Source organism: Thermobia domestica, chromosome 5 (assembly GCF_964235325.1).
Source record: "Thermobia domestica chromosome 5, izTheDome1.hap1.1, whole genome shotgun sequence".
Taxonomy (NCBI): Eukaryota; Metazoa; Arthropoda; class Insecta; order Zygentoma; family Lepismatidae; genus Thermobia; species Thermobia domestica.
Genome location: NC_137458.1, coordinates 168,473,507 through 168,490,288, shown reverse-complemented (window position 1 = coordinate 168,490,288; position 16,782 = coordinate 168,473,507).

Below are 16,782 nucleotides of genomic sequence, written 5' to 3'. Positions count from 1 at the left end.
AAACGTTTTTATTTCTTTTGGAATTGGTAATGCCAGGCTATCAAAGTAATAGCCTCTTTGATTTTCATCAATGAATACACACACCCAATGTGATCCAGTAGAAGCAGAACTGTCCAAGTTTATGATAAGTCCACCCGGTGGTTGCACATTTTTAGGTATTCTATCAATTGCATAAATTCCAGTAACACTTGCACCAGTGAGTTTATCACGAAGTAACACTTTTATTATATCGTCCGTGTACATGACTTTTTGGAACACATCACATTTTATACATACGTGCGTATATGTTGGAAGACTTAGTGACGTATATGAAATATTCTCATGAATTCAATTAACATATTGAAAATATTATTGACAGATATTTTTATAACTTTACCAATAATTATAAATGGTGCTAACGATAGGAAAATACTTTTCACACACTTCATGGTATGACACCTTGCAAACTCTTTTAATAATCAGGCAGTATATTACAATATAGAATGTCTAGCGCCAACTTTGTACCAGTAGAACACATGTAATTTGATTGATTGATTAGAAGTTTACAGTTATACTTCTTTTAGTAAAATGATAATTTTAAAAAGTATTATCGGTATATATATTCCTATCTTTATCAATTTGAATTAAGGAATCGAACTGTGCATATACAATACAAGTTATAGGTTCAGTTAAATTTTCAGAAAAAGAAACTTTGATATTTACAGGTGCATCATGCACAAGGTCCCAAGTGCAGTCATCTAATGTTGCTGTAGGTGATAGGATAAATGCATAAAGAGTATAGCCGTGTGGATATTCTTCAGGAGTAATAGTATGTGCATCATCTTTATAATATAAACCAGTACCGGAAAACAGAGAATGGTAGCTTAGAAGGTACAAATCATTTTTAAAATCAGGGGTAAGAGGGTTGGGAGGAAAAGATTTTGATCCGACCTGTAGCTGCAGTTTGTTAACGTTAAAGTGTTGAAAATGAAATGGATTTAGTTCAGATTTTCCATTAAATGCCGAATTAGAAACAAACCCAATAACGAGACCTTTAGGTACGTTACCCAAGAAAATATTATCAAGATTGTATGAATTAACATTTGCAGGAATAGTATAAGATCTGGTTTGAACTCTTGTGAGAGGATATTTTGTTGTTTCCCGAACCATGTTAGTATTAATTTCCATTGCTAAATGGGGTGCAACATCTATACGTCGAATATGTAAAGTTACATCTTTAAGTTTTACTTTATAAGAAGTATTTGCAGGAGACATTAAACAAAAAGCATCTTTAGTACGATGCAATTTTATACGAAGACCTACTTTATTTACCAGTGCTCGTGGCAATCCAGCAATGTCTGTATACAAACGACCATACATTTCAAACGATTTACTATTTTTAACATAATTAGCACGTTGTTGAAAACCTGTATTATCAGCAGTTAATGTATTGAATTGTTTTGCGGTATCTTTGTACCACATACCTAATTTTAAATGTGTATCAGTAGCATCACGGGAATAATTTAATAATGTTTCAATGTATGCACGATAAGGATAAAATCCTGATGATGAAGTAATTAATTTATCATTTAATGAAATGTCAATTTGACTAAATAATGAATGTAAAAAATTATTGGTTGGTGCTACCTTATCATTTTCACCTAAAGGTGTATCATCGGGTTTTGTAATTTTACAACGAACATATAGATAAAGATATGCAGTATGAATAAATTCACCTGTTTCACCCGGTATAAAAAATTCAATAGGACCATCAGAAGTTAATGTAGAAATAGGACGATATTCAGCATTGATTGAAGACTCAATTGCAGTTTGTGTCATTGGCGTACTAAATAAATCAAAATCATTGGTGCAACATTCTACACTGCCTGAATTAAGTAATGCCATTATGAAAATATATCTTTAACACGATTTATTTTCCTTTTTCGTTTGCTTTTACTTTTGTTTGTGCGTTTATGTTTTGTTGGAGGCCCAAATCGAATAATGGTCGGAGCTTTACGTTTGCGTGCCCGTCTCTTACCACTTCCAGTTAATAACTGACCAACTTTGTTAGCAGCTTTTGTCTTTAATGTTTCACCAGCTTCTTTTACACGTGCGCGAACAGACTCTTTAAACGGTTTATCTTGTAATACATCACCCGCTACTTGTATTCCCGTTTGTAATGCTTGACGACCTATCGTTTTTGCACCTTGTTTAAGAAATGGTAATGCAAATCGAAATAAACCTTGGAAAAAACTACCTATGCCATGTCCCCGTTGATATACAGGTCCTGAAAAGTATGGGATACCATGCCCGTAATGTCGTCTAAATTTCATGTTTTAAATAAATTATATTTTATTAGGAGCACGCTTAAAATGAAGTGTTACACTCAGCGTCCCAGAACGAAATGGCAAATTTCGCCCTGCATGGTCTTTTAGTAGTATTTCAATAGTGTTGAAGGAAAATTTTGCAAGTGGTAAATAATGAATATCTTGAAATGTTAATGTTCGCACTTTACCGTATTTCACATTTGATATTGTTCCAATACGTAATAAAGGTGCTTTTGTATCACCTAAAAACTGATATTGTATGATATCAGTATAAATAAAAATTTGATGTGGATAACCAATATCAACGTACGGTTGTTTAATTCCGCGAGGATAAATTACAAGATTTTTATTTTCAGGAAAACCTAATTGTAACGCTAATGTTGGTGACAAAGTAACCGATTCAACGCGTTCATTACAATCTACTTGCACAATAGTTGATAGAGAAAATTTTATATCTTTTGACACTTTATTTAATTCATCAATGATATGATGTACAGATGGATAATATCCACTTACAATTTTACTTTTTTGCGGTTCATTGTTCTTTAGTTTATACCAAATAACATTTTCACCATCGGTAACATTATAACATGTTAAAGGAACGTGTAATTCAGTTAATCCTACATACCAATCGGTTTGTGATAATTGAATATTATTTTTTAGTTGATTTATAAAATGTGACGGATTATTTTTAGGATACACATCGGTACTAGCATTTGAAACTAATGTGATGTAAAAACTATCATCTATACTTTCAGAAATCATTTTCGTTTAAAGTGAAGTGTCAAGTTTGAAGTTCCAAATTGAAATGGCAATTTTAAACCGTGCTCATCTTTTAAGTTTACTTCAATTGTGTTAAAATATGATTTTTCAACTTTTACATAATGTGGTGTGTGAAATAGAAAACATTTTACATGCCCATGTTCAATATTATACGCACTAATTTTACGAAGTATCGGACCAATATTTTCTTGCTGTTTTACAATATCAACACAAACATTAATAATGTTTGGTATATTGTACTCTAAATTACATGGAAATTTTGCTCGTGTTATTGATGGAACTTCTATATTAAAAGGTTTTAGAAAAACAGTATCGTGAGCATAGCTTGTATTTTCATTTAGAAATCCAAGGATATGTTGTAATCCTTCTGTTATACCAATTATACATTGATCTTTTAATTTTAAAGAATGCTTAATGTTAATTTGATTTTTATTTTTATAATATTTTAACATGCGTACATGTTCCGGAATCATATCTAAAATAGATTGAACGGAAGAATAATATCCTGGTATTATATGAATATCATTAATTTCAAGTTCATCATCAATGATGCTTTGAATTACAATTTTTTCCTTTTCACGAACATTATAAAAGCTAAATGGTATATTAAGTTGTGTTAATGCAACATACCATTCTCCTTCACTTAAGTGAATAGGTTGTGCAAGCTTTACTGTAAATGATGACGTTGTATTATTACTAAAAATATCACTACTAGCATTTGAAGGAAGAGTAACATAGAAATCATGTTTTATCGTTGAACTCATTTTGAAGACTGAACAGAACTCGTTTTAATCCATGAATTCATACTTGACGGATAACCTAACCATTTTACATACATCATATCTTTCTTTCGTTTTAAGACTTTTTCAATTAAAAATGTTTTGTTTGAATTAAGATTTACTTTTTGTAATTCTTGTGTATAAAATATACCTTTAATTTCTTCCCCATTCCAATCTTTTAATTTATACGTAATAGGATTTGTTGGAATACATTTATCAATAATAAAAATTTCCTGTGACCATTTTGGTAAATACCCCTTTTCAAACTTATGTTTATATTTACTAACACGTACATAATCACCTGGATGAAATTTACATATTAATTTCTTTTTATCCAGTTTATCACCGTATAACGTATTCCACACTTGATCTACATTAGAATCATTTACTTTAGCAGGTGCCATTTTAATACTTCTGTGATACGTATGATTATAATTTTTTACAAATTGATCTAAAACATCTATATAACGATATGTATTTTTAGCAGTAAAATAACGATACAATTTTTCTTTTAATGTTCTTATAAACCGTTCTGCTAATGCACATTTAATTTCTGAATGCACACTATAATGATTAATTTCATATTCTTTAAATAAACGTTTTACATGACGATTATAAAATTCTGTACCTAAATCAGTTTGTACATTAAACACGGGTAGTTTAAAGTTTTTTAAAATTTTTGTGATTGCTTTTACCATTTCAGGACCTGTTTTTGTTTTTAAGGGAACACAATACGCGTATCGTGAAAAAATATCTATACAACACAAAATATATTTAAAATTGTTGTTATACTTTGCAATATTTTGCATATCTGCTAAATCCATTTGTAATGTTTCATTTGGTGCACTAACATAATATTGTTTACGTTCAAATACTTTACGTGCTGGTGCATGCAATGTATAGGCATCTTGAGAAGCTAACCAATCTTTAATTTTCTTTTTTGATAATTTGGTTTTCTGTTGTATTGTTTTAATACTAGATAAAGAAGCAGGATTTGTATAATCATAATATAATTTTGATAATTTTACCATTTTCACATTTTATAATCTTTCCAATTTTTAAATATATTGGCTACTATTGACGGACTTCGTGATTTTTTAATTTTATTATGTGATTTTACTATAGGAGTAGAAATAAATTCACGTGGTACATTAAGATCATCTAATAAACTTTTAAATTCATGAATGCCTATTGGATTTCTTGAATATTTTCGTGTACGTACAACATCATTTATTAAATCTATAATATTAGAACCTGGTATTGTTTTTCCTTGAATACGCACTGTTCCTGATTGATCCCAATGAATTTTATTGGAACTTGTTAATTGTTTTAATAATAGGTCTGTTTTCCTTCGTTGTGTTTTTGGTACTGATTGTAAAATATCAGATACAAAGGGTAAAATAGAATTATTCTTTTCTTCAGTTGTTGTTTCAACATCTTTTTCAATAATAGGCAATATGATAGGATTTTGTGAAACTGATGAAGTATAATTTAAGTACTGTTGCAATGCTTGTTGATACAATTTCCATTTTTCATCAATACTAAGATCATTACGTTTTAAAATATTATTCATTTCTTCATCTAAACGAGATTGATGTGAATCTATTGATTTCATATTTGTATGCATTTGTTGCATAGCATTTTCAGGAACTAATATCATTTTACGAAATTCTGACATAACTACCTTCCAAATAAACTACTTGCTACTGCACCAAGTAATGGTCCTAAGATTAATGGTAAAAATGCACCTCCTTTTTGTAATAAAATTTTCTTTTTCTTTTTAAGTGATGAACGTTGCGCAGATAAAGCACGCAAGATCTTTTTATGTCTACGTAAACGTTGCTTCTGACGCGAATTTAACGGAATGTTTCCTTTTATTGTATTTTTAGCAACTTGTGAAATAGTACGTATTAAATCACCAGACGCATGTTGAATCATTTGTTTCCGCTTTGCACTTTTGCATTTGCACAAAGCACGGAGACTATCAATGTGTTGTTTCACCTTCAACATCTTGAACTAAACTAAACGTAAACTACAGAATTACTGTCTTTTACATTTGCATATACGTGCAGTGTTTCACCAGGAAAAATATTTGTACGTAATCGTAATGCATCACTTGTTTTTTGCGTTAAATCAAATAACAAATAAGTGTGAGGTTGGCGTGTTACTTCTTCGAAAACATTTACAACTTGTTTACTATATCGGGGTATGATTTGTCTAGCTAAATATTGTATTTGTAATTTATCACGTGGATTTTTAAATACTATAATATAATGTGCATTTAAACTTATATCACGTGCATGTTTTCCTTTTGGAAATAAATTTTGTACAATGAATATAACAGTTAATTTTTTATGATGGGCATATTTTGTGAATAAGTTTGCAACATCACCATTGGTTTCAGACATTAAGTCATCTAATATTAGTAATGAATTTTCTTGTATTTCAAAATTATTCATATCTGGAATTCCTTCTACGAATCTAATTTGTGCACTTGCATCCAAATTTGGTATTACTGCACCGTAACACCATACAATTTCATTAAACTTTATAGTAAACATTTCATTGCGTTCATTTAATAAACGGTTCACAAAACAGGTTTTACCTGCACGTGAAGGACCAGCAATTAAAATAGTAGAAGGATGTTGAAACTTTAACATTTTGTTTTAAACTGAATGCATACAACAAATACTTTACTTTATATACATTCATTCAAATACATACACACACACACACACACACACACACACACACAAACACACACACACACACACACACACACACACACAGACTTAACATTTTACAATGAGCTCTTAATATAATCACACATTTTAGTATTTTCGAAACGTATAATTTTATTCGATCACAATCAATTTTAACAACGAGTGTTATTATAAATAACACGAATTATTTGTAAATTCACACTGTAAGTGTTCTTACGACTTTTCAAAGAAAAGGAGAATATAAAATATAAGAAACGATCAAATAAAATAATCACTTATAGGTCAGGCTAAAATTACTGTACATAACCATGAGGTAAACTTCGTGTCTTTGGTATAGGTCCAGTATAATGTATGTCGTCAATTCGTTTTCGTTTTTTGTTTACCTCCTGGTGTGTTTTTGTTTCTTTACGTGAAAAGATCCTGAACCCCTGTTTTCGCACAATACTATTTGGATTCTCTATAGTTGTTGAATTTATTTCACCACTAACTAATGCATAGAAGCTCTCAAAGTTTATTTTTTGAGAAGTTCTATCATTCAATGTAATTCCCCTAATTTTGTGTATATATCGAAATTCCCCAGAGGCATTTTTAAGCCTAATACTGTAGTTTTTGGGCCCAAGACCTATAAATGTTACAAACTCCCACCCTTCTTCTATTTCATCAGTCAGATCACCCAAATAGTTTCCAAGCTTTAACGGAGGTTCCTTATCTTTTCTGCACGTAAACATAATACTGTCAGTGTCACAGTAAATTGCGTCATCAGGTCCTACAGTTACAAGCAAGTCATATAATTCTAGCCTAGCCCATGAGGTAATAAACCCAGCAAGTATGACGTTGGAAAATTCCAGAGGTACATTCTCAGTTTCCAGGTCTTTGTATGTGAGAATAAGATGTTCGTCACCAACTGGAATAACACTATGAACCTCATATCGCGGTGTTGTAAGATACCTATGGAACTCTGCCCCACTATCAACAATCACACACTGCGTCATATCTGTACGTTGTCCCCATTTTCCGTATAAGGAATTGAGGTACAACTTTGCGCATTGCCTAAGTCCAGGGTTCGTCCTAATATTTTCTTTATTTAATTTGATGCCTTCATGAGCATAATAATCGTCAATGTATTTTTGTTTGTCTTCTTCAGTTTTGCACCAAGCAGGATAGCCTGAAGCTTCCTGCTTCATTTGAAGAAACGTATTTACATAGTCCCGGAATAAACTAGGTGAATTCCGATCTTCAGAACCCATAAGTTCGAATTCCCAAATTTCATATATTTTGACGATTTGATAACCGTTTTCAAGAGCACGGTGAAGCTCTGGTGTACAAAAAGTTCCAGTCATTGCGCGTTCAGAATCGCTATGTGTGCAATTGTCAATACTTTCTTCTTCCATACATGTTCTACAAAGTCCAAATAGTAATCGACCTTGTGCCACGTACGGGAGAATGGGAAAAAAGAGTTGTTTTGGAGCCAATACAGTACATTTTATAATCCCATTTGTTTTTCCCACATCTGGGAAAACTGGCCCCTTATGCACCTTAGGTGGTCCCACCGGAAGAGGTTTCCTTGCCATGACATGGGGGTATAACGATGTAATATCGTAATATTTTACGGTTTCATTATCCGTACAATCCACATACGAACGAAAGACTTCTGTACGTCCTCCGTTATAGCAACTCTTAGGAATAAGAAAGTCGCTTGCATTAGTGCAATGTTCTTTAAGGAACTTTTGCAACTGTACATCTGTGCGAACTTTATCATCCCAAGAGCACTCCCATATTTCATACAAATTCATTTTTAGAATTTCCTTGAAATATTTACGACGGAGTTCCGTATGTTCGTATCTTTTTTCGAATGTGCTATACGGACCATGTGCGTTATCTACTACGGCATTACGGTTATACGGGAAACAAAGCCGGCACCCGTGCCAGAAACAGCCCAGAAATTCAAAAACAGCGTTAAGCTCTGCGTGGTATCCGTCAACATTATACCTTCCAAAAGATTGTTCTCCATTTCGTCCAGCATGCTGGATTTCTATACCCAATTGGTGTTCCATATATGTTAGCCATTTTATTGCTTTTTCACTAGTTTTAGTTTTATGATGGAACCCCAAAGGTGGTATAACAGAAATACTTTCTTCAGGAAGATATGATGTACGATACGTTTGCATGGCTAAACTTGCAATTGTAGACGAAACAAGAAAACATTGTAACCCATCCGTTTTCTCTTCTATAATATTAGTAAATTTGATAACAGCTTCTGTGAGAATTCTCACATCGTTTTCACAGTACTCCAGCATTTCCTTTTGCAAATTAAATTGCTCTCCCAAACGCACACGTTCTTCGTGCCATGCCTCCAACCGCTGCTTTTCTTCAGCACTCCGCGATTCAGGGTCATAGTATTCTATTTCCGGATATGGTCCTACATAATTTTGATTTTCTAAAGTATTAAACAAATATGGGAAATCTCCCTTCTTCAAATTTCCAGAAAGGCCTAATGTCTTTGGTAATTTGCTTAATTTACATCCAAGAAAAAGAAAAGAATCTCTAAAAATGATTTTATCTCGAATAGAAATACTAAAAATCTTTTGACCCTGAATTAAAGTTTTTGGAATAATATGCTGGGACTCAATGAGAGATCTCAAACAGAAAATGTTGTCATATTTACCCCCATTATGTGCCACTACGCAAATCTTAATAAATAGAGGTCTATCTAATAAAATATGCGTAATAAACTCATCAATGGTTTTATAAGAAAACGAACGATTACCGTTTTCATCACCACATGTAGTGCAGGGCTCATCAATGTTTTTGTTTATGCATACATGGCAAACATGTCTAAGACAAACTAGGCAAACTTCATGTTCCCTTTCCCCACGCTCATTTTCCGGCTTGAGCATGGTTTCCACGTCATAAACAATATAAAGAAACCTCTTGATATGAGTTGGTTTCAGTTTCTTCACATAACATGTGTGACCTTCCTGTACATGTTCATGACATGTACTACAAAAGTATTCCCCACATGTATGATCCGATTTCCGTTTTCTTAAATCATAGATTGCATTACAGTTGGTGCAAACTTTAACATATTCACACACACTTTTGCCAACTTTATTACCTTTTAAGTGATTGTCAAAACATTCACCTCTAGTAAAGTATCTGTTGCATGCTTTACATTTCATTTTATACATGTTAATATCTCGCTGATGACAATGTTCACAAGATGAACACACTACTTCACACTTATGTGTTCGAGGATTTCCATTATAACCAACTAAACAATGTAAACAATACTTTCTACTTCTTAAAAATGAAGTAATGGTTCTAATTGGCCTAAAATGACCAATACTCCCCCTTTCGTCATAATAAATGTAAATTGGTTTTGCACCCTGTAAATCTGTTCGCTCTACTTCTGTTCTTGGGTAACGTACTCTAAATTCCCGTATTGTTTCCGGAACTTTTTCATAAATAATAATTTGATAGTTTGGGCTTAAATGTTTTTGCAATAATTCAACATCATTAAAATCACAACCATTTCTTCCTTTAACACTAACACCTGCACGCGTACAGAGGGCAATAGCTCTATGCTTTAATGTCTTTCGATCAGGGTCTGTTAAATTACTTAAATTTTTTCGGTTTTCAGTATGCTTAGCTATGCCCCAAGCGATACTCTTTGGCAAACAAAGTTTGTCCGTATCGCTCCCCGGAAGATCTACTAAATGTTGAACTAAAAATTCGTTCAGGGGTAAATATTTGTTCAATGAGGAATTATTACTTCTACTTTTTCCAGCACCGAACATTACGTTTACTATTTGAAAACGAAACAGGACATGATGACCTAAAAGGAAGTCTTCATTACTATTTAACACTCTAGTAATAGAAGCTAAGATGGATTGTGCAGAAATATCTTTGCGGCGTCTCCACGGAACATACATTGCCTTGTTATCCTTACTATTTGAGGAATCAATGTACATCCCAACAAAATCGTTAGGTCTCGCATCAGTAAGTACATTATTTAATGCGAAGTTCATTAAGTTTTCAATATAGGCCGCAGGATTTCTAATGTCTTGATTTCCCCTTGGCCTAACCGCAATTTCATGTCCCACCAAGTTAAACTTAGTGAAACTTTTTCTGCTTTCACGTACCACTTCGAAGTTACCTTCCCCTGTATTTTCAACATCTTTTTGTGCGCTACGTTGCACCATAGGAACGTACCCAGACGTCCCGGGCTGTGGAGACCTCACCCCGTAACCCCGAGTATCGCGTGAACATTGTACACTTGATTGTTCTATTTCCTCAGGTACAACATTCACTTGATTGTGTCCAATTTCAGATAATTCATTAAACAAGGCCTCCACATAGTCAGATGTTCCGTATTCATCACGATTCACAACCACAGCGGAATTTTGATTCATGTGTGTACCATCTGTTTCATTTACTAAATGTTCATTAAGAATTTCATCAATTAAATTAAAGTCTTCTTCTTGAAGTGTATTTACCAAGGGTTCACTTTCTTGGTGGACCGAAGTTACGGGATTCTGAACAACAGATGGCACCACATTATTAATCGAAATAAATCGCGAACCATAATTACAAAATTCGGCTACCTCTGCTGCATTTATTCTATCAACCTGTCCTTGATTAAAATAATTTAAATGTATAAATTTATCATGTGCCCACTGGTACATGACTTGTGCACGGAAAAATCCGTGTGTAAACAAATCAACAATGTCAGCACTAGACATTGCGTATTGTAAAATTACCGCCTGATCATTTTGATAAAATTGAAACAGAGTGGAAAGCAAGGTATCATACCTTTCAGTTCCCCGTAGGCCTTGGCGTTGCTTATCCATAATACGCCACCAAGTCTCCAACACGCGCTCCTTCGTGTGCAGGCCTTCTATAACAGCAGCTAAGTAAATTTCGTCAATTTCATTGAACTCGTTTACCATCGATGCGCCGAGGAATTCCATCTGAAAAACATACATAAAATAATTTTGAGTATTTTATAAACAAATACATACAACATATACAATAGAATTTTCATCTTAAAAATCAACATCAAAACAGCTATACTGTGAAAATATTAAAATTTTAATAAAACACTTAATGAGTGTAAACCAAAAAAAAATATTTAAAAATATGATTTGAAAATAATAAATACATGTGTTCGCTAAAATCGTTATACATAAATGTATTAAGTTTAAATAATTGTATTGCATTATTCAAATACTCGCATATATATCAAACCTAATAATTATAATTTTCATTAACATTTAATATTTCTTTCAAAATCAACCTTAAATAATCAAGTATGTAGAATATAAATGTACTTACGATTTTCTTCTAATTTAATCTGCTAACTCTGCTGGAAGTCTCACAACAATTCTTCTTTTTCCCTTTAGCGTTTTCTATGCTGTCTCTTGCACTCTCTGCTATTCTTAAAATCTTCCTTTTATATGTACAACTGCAACAATATAATGAATATTACAATACTTCTTTTATGTATTAACTGTAATATCTTTATTATAAAAATATTAGCTTAAATTTGCACAAGCAATAAAACACGTCATACAGCTATCCTCGCCAACAAATCTATGATAACATTCCCTGAACAATGCAGTATATATACACTACAAGTTAATAAACTGGTTCAAACCAGTTTCAGCATGTTTCAACACATCTGCCAACACAAACAAAAAAAATCGCTGATAAAACAATAGTAGGGGAAAAAACAAACGAATACCGCACCAATAAAAATACTTTACTGATAATAAGGAGGAAAAATACCGAAAACAAGCATTCTTTATACCGTCAATCAAAACTTTATTAATGGTAGAAAAAAAAACATTATTTATTACTTTACTTTTACAACTTTCAGTATTTTTCAACATTTTCTCTTTATGAGCTATAAAAAGCGATTCAACTATTTGTAGGTTCACACTGTAAGTGTTCTTACGACTTTGTATAACAAACGATCCGTGAAAAATAGAAAAGGAGAATATAAAATATAACAAACGATTTATTTACAAGTTCAAAACATATAATTTTATTCGATCACAATCAATTTTAACAACGAGTTTCCAAAGGAAACGATCCAATAAATAATCACAAACTACGATTGTTCAGAGCTTCTATAAGAATTTTAATATTCTCGCAACTATGTTGCTCTCAGTTGCATAGCAAGCGACACAACTATTTATAAGTGTACACTGTAAGTGTTCTTACGACTTTTCAAAGAAAAGGAGAATATAAAATATAAGAAGCGATTCAATAAATAATAACAATCATAGATTGTTCGGAGCTTCAACATGAAGTGAACCAATTAAAATTCAATAAAATACTAAAACAGTATTAAATAATCAACTCAATTAAAATATGTATATGTACTACATCCTATAGTACGCACAACATTCACATTAATACTAACCGGTACGTATCCTGTGCATTCCACTTACAACAAACTAATATATTCCCAATACAAATTAATATGCACTGTACGTTTTTGGTATACGTACTATAATTAAAATTCAAACGTAAAATAAAAATGGTGGAAAATTAACTAATTTATACTGTACATATACCAATCACTATGACTATTTTAATACGTACAACATATAAAACAAATAAATATAAAAATGGCGGAACATGAATACTAATTAGTAACCAATTGCTATACATAAACAGAAGTTAATATTTATTTACTATAAATGTTATCGTTACCCACTACAGTGTATAATATATCGGATAAAAAAGTCAATAAAATATGTTTACCGTATAATGAGCCAATAAGCCTCATACAAAGTGTTAGTGTGTATACGTGCAATGGTATATTAATATATGTATTATAAAATGAACATGTAAGCTTCATACAAAGTGCTAGCCAACCATTGTATATATTTCCTATACACATAAAATAAAAAACCTGTTAATATTTCCTTGCTATCTACAATATGAGTCGGTATCACATAAAGTGGTAGCTAGTATACGTTCATTCAAATAGTAATATAAGTATGCTGTAAACCTAATACAAACTGTTTTGCTATCTATTCACTGACATAGTAAAATTATACGGCCCATATGGCAACCACTACGGTTCTGTGCTGTGCTTTATTCCATATACCGTAGCAAAGGTGAAAATGTTCACATTAATATTAGTACTAACTGATATCCGGTATGCATTGATCATATCTACTATACTTTATTACATATAGCACCTAAAACGTACTAATATAAAAATGGCGGGAAAGTTTCACGATTACTAAAAGCTAGCCGGGCAATGTATAAATGTACAATGGTCTACTAATACTTTATTATAGTAACAAATCTCCAATACTTTATTATATTCTAATATAAACCCTTTATGCTAATATTACGTATTATGCGGTATATTTCCCATGTATTATGTATATCAATATATATACGAGGTATAAAAATCAAATTGTGCCAATACTAAGTGGTAACCGCCCCTATTTGCTATACATAAAAAAAATCAAACTAAATTATAAGGTATCCATGCCACCCAGTGTACGCCAATGTCTGTATTATAAAAGATCGCCATGTTTATTACACATAATGTATATAAGGAAATTCCTCACGCTATTCTTTTCTTATGTTATACGTTTACTGATCATCCATTAGCAATAATGTGTACTATGTACACGATAGCAGTCGCTAACATTAATAGTGTGCCACCTACTGCGTATACTATCAGCTATACGTCTACTTTCCGCATTCATAGCATCTAATGTATACTATGTACACGATAGCAGTCGCTAACATAAACAATGTGAAAGCTATTCTATTTAGTACGCGCTTTGCGTCTATTTTCCGTATCCATAAAATCTAATGTATACTATGTACACGATAGCACTCGCTATCATACCGCCGCTGTGCTAATGCTGTATCTTTCATACCATGTTACTGTCACCCACTATACAACTAAGTTACATATCCATAAATATGATTATATACGTCATCCCTTAATATAATTCTCAACCATCATATTTACTAAATGCTAAATTTGCATTTCCGTACGCTATATACGCCATCCGTTCATGCTATTATCACCCATTGCATTCATCTATTTTCCGTACGCTATATACATCATCAATTAATACTAGTGTCACCCAACACGCATTATACATGTATTTTGCATTTTCCATACGATATATACAACACATCATGCCTTCCCGCTGTTATCCATTGAATTTGCTATACACTGTTCACCCATTTGCAATATTGTATGCTGCATATAGCACAGCATCTATTGTTGTGGTCATTTATTACCATTACTACTCACGGTGTACCTATATGCAATATAGTATACTGCATATAGCACAACATCTATTGTTGTGCATATTTAATGACATTACTACTCACGGTGTACCTATACGCAATATAATATACTTTTCACAATGTCATAATCATTTATTGCCATTAATATTCACTGTACATAAAACTTGGCAATGTCGGCCATCTTTGTTTTAAATCTGCAACTTTGCATACTATAAGCGGCCATTTCCACAAATATCTCTTACGCACGCTTCACCATAATACGGTACCGTCAAAACCATATACGCAATGCCCGCATTTTTTCATCGCACCACAGCAAAAGGCGGGTCGCATATACTTCGTCACAAAAATTCCGCATACCAGTACAAACTCTTATTCAACAAAAATAGCAATCACGCAAAACAAATAGGGTTCCATAAACAAAATCATTCACAAAAGTATATTCCGCATACATATAAAATCAAGTAAATTCCTGTGTTCTTTCATTCAAATCATGTACAGTTTCTACTATACATTAGTATCAGTTACCGTAACGTAAAGTGTGTTAAGCCATCAATGTGTTCTGCCATATGCACATTAGGTAAGTAAACTATTTCTTGTTTTATTCCACTATTCATAAGCTCGGACCAACACAACAATATACTAACTTAAATTTCATTATTGTCTGCAAGCTAAAATGTTAAAGCAATCGTCTTTGGTGCTTGGGGGTTCCTGCTTTGATCGATCCCAGCTCGCGCTAGGTGAGCGTTGTGGTGGAAAAACACCGTGCGCGTGCATTTTTTTTTTCGTGGTTCCTACCACTTTCTATATACTTTTTTCTTTACAAGTTTCATAAAACCAATAAATAGTGCCTTTTACCTCACCGACATAATCATCGGACGTAACACAATAAAATCGTTACATAGTTCTCTCAATATTTCCCCTTCTCCGCCCGTCATCGTTCACTTACTTTAATCATACGTCTCCCGTTAAACTCACACATCTCATTTCGCAAATGTACCATACTTTGTATGCTAAAACAGTCTCTTTTTTTTCCCCTACATATTTAAATAAGGCAATATCATTTAAAACTTGTACACCATTTATTCATTCATTCAAAATCTTTATGTTCGCCATTGCTTCTTACTCTGCTAAAAGAAAAAACAAAATGGTGGAAAACCACCAATGACCAATCTATCGTAATCGACACTCCACCCATTAAAGTCAACCCTTCTGTCAATGTCTTCAACACCCTCTGTAAGATAGCACTATTTTCACCCACGCCCTCCTGTCAATTTTCAATACCTCTCCAAGATACCAGTTTTCAGCCCCGCCTCCTATCATTCAACAGCTTAAAACTCCTTCAGAACAATTTTCAAACCCCCTGCCAGATAGTAATATCTTTAGCCCTGCCTACTGTCATTCAACGCTAGTAATAGTTAACAAACTTCAGCCATTTTTAAAAACCAAGCAAAGTCTCTTCATTATTTTTATAATTCTGTTTTAAAATTACATGTAAATAGTTTTTTTTTTCAAATAAAGCTCTTTTAACTTTCAAGTTTAAATCGCTTGGCTTCAAACCCCAGCACCAAAATAAACATCCGTTGTGGCTAGCGTACGCATTTTTTTCCGTAAAAAGCCAAATTCCATTCCCGGCGTTAACTAACATACGCGTCTTTGCCGTTGCAAAGCCGGGTTCCATTCTCGGCATTAGCTAACGTGCGCGTCTTTGCCGTACAAAAGCCGGGTTCCATTCCCCGCGGCAACGGCTAGCGTGCGCGTCTTTGCCATAGCAAAGCCGGGTTCCATTCCCGGCGTTAACTAACGTGCGTGTCTTTGCCATAGCAAAGCCGGGTTCCATTCCCGGCATTAGCTAACGTGCGCGTCTTTGCCATAGCAAAGCCGGGTTCCATTCCCCCG